A 2252-nucleotide genomic window follows, 5' to 3' on the forward strand; every position below is an offset into this window, starting at 1 on the left:
CTATGATTTCTTTAGAATGATTGTTGTTGTTAGGTGTCATAGTCATGTGACTCATAGCAACCCTAAAAACAACAGATGTGATCACTGTCTTATCCTGTGCCAGCATCATTTCAGACATACTTGACTCACTTAAGCAGATCCTGTGTAAGCCCATCTCTCACTCACCCTCCATCTTTCCAAATATTATGTTCTTTTCTATGGAATAGCCTTTTCTAGGAATATGCTCAGTGGAAGAGATGAAGCTTTGCCATCTTTGCCTCCAAAGAGCACTCTGGCTGTACTTTCTCCAAAAACATCTCTTTTTCTTTTGGAAGTCATGAAGTACTCAGTATTCTCTAACACCAAAGCTCAAAGAACTCAATTCTTCTGTCATCTTTCCTCATTGTCTAGCTCTCAAAGTCTAAGTCAGGTACAACTTAATCTTCAAACTGAAATCATTGTTCTTCAGTAATTTGTAAAGGACCCTGAATACAAATCTTCCCAATGGACTATATCTCCTTATTTCTGACTGCTGGTATCAAGTATGTTGATTGTGGATTCAAGATGACAAAAAAATGCCATATAATCTATTCATTTGATACAAAAGTTAAATAATATTTCTTTTCATAGGGTGTTGTTTTTGTGTGCCATCAAGTTGGAACCAACTCATAGCTGACTCATCAGTGGGTTTTCAGAGGCTGAAAATCACATTAGAGGCATTCTCCATTATTCTCCTGCAGAACAACTGATGGAATAAAACCATCATTGAGGTGGCAGCACTACTCCTTACCACTCCTTAAAGCTATGCATATATAATTGCATGTTATACATGATTATATAATATATAATTGTTTAATAGATAAACTAACACAAAATATAGTCATTTAATGATGTGAAAGCTTACACACAAGCTACCAAATAAATAATAGTCATGTATTAATACCATTACTGTCAAGTCAATTCCAAAGCATAGCAACTCTCCATTGGGTTTCCAAAAAGGTAAATCTTTATGAGAGGATATCACTCATCTTTCTTCTACAGAGTATCGGATGTTTTGTAATTTTTAATTTTGAGTTCTCAGTATGACATGTTACATACTCTGAAACCAAAGCTCCTTAACTCCTTCATAAAGGAACAAATTGAAGTCATCCTATATTTGCTGATTCTAATACATTTAATTATAAATCATATTGATATTTCCTTTGATTTGCCATTCATTATTACTTTATTTAATCTTGATAACTGCAGTAATTAAGAATTATGAATAGCAATGTCTCTACTTAGATATGAGGAAGCTAAATCTTCAAAGCATTAGAAAATTTGTTCTTTATCATACATTGGTGATCTCAGATCTTAGGAAAATTTAACAAAAAAATCCCTATTGTGATCTCTAAGATTGTGTTATATTACTGTCACTACCTAGAACACAAATTATTCTTTTGTGACATTATTACCATCATTTTTTCTGTTTTATTCATAATATCTTTATCTTAATGATGCCAGGAAAATACAGACAAAATTATAAAGTATTGAGTGGTGAAAATTATTAAGATTTCAGGACCTAATCAACATGTTGATGACATTTTGAATCTACCTAGTGATATCTTGGAAGAAAGGTCACAGTCAGTGAAAATAATTCTCCTACCACATATGGGATTGGCATATGAGCTGACATAGACTCAATAGAAACTGATCTTTTGTTTTTTATAAGAGGGTGTCCTGTTTTAGAAAAAGTGCTAGAAATTACTATGGCTATGGAAAAATAGAATCTGTCTATAATCTCATATATCTGTATGTTTCCTCCAGATAATTTTCTTCTAGGCAGTTCTTCATGACTGTTTTGATTGCAGTGTGCTCTCTGTTGAGTCTGATTCATAGTAACCATAGAGGGCAGAATGGAACTCTCTCACAGTGTTTCTTGGGCTAATCTTTATGAAAGCAGATAGGCAGGTATTTTCTCTTTCAGTGTAGCTAGTTAGTTCAACCTATTGATCATTTGCTTAGCAGACAATAGTTTAACCATTGTGATAAGAAAGAGGTGATACTAATCAAAACTCCTTGTGAAAAGGATGCTTTGAATTCACTTTGGCTGAGAAGCAAATCTGAAAAAAAACCAAAAATACTCTGGAGACCAAGGTGCATCTGATGCAGGCCATGGTCTTTGCAATCACTTGTTTTGCATCAGAGAATTGGAAAATGACTAAGGAGGATAGGAGGATTGATGCCTTTGAGCTTTGGTGCTGGAGAAGAGTACTGAATGTACCATGGACTGC

This window comes from Elephantulus edwardii, unplaced genomic scaffold (genome assembly GCF_000299155.1).
Source record: "Elephantulus edwardii isolate Elephantulus edwardi_28Jun2011 unplaced genomic scaffold, EleEdw1.0 scaffold00133, whole genome shotgun sequence".
NCBI lineage: Eukaryota > Metazoa > Chordata > Mammalia > Macroscelidea > Macroscelididae > Elephantulus > Elephantulus edwardii.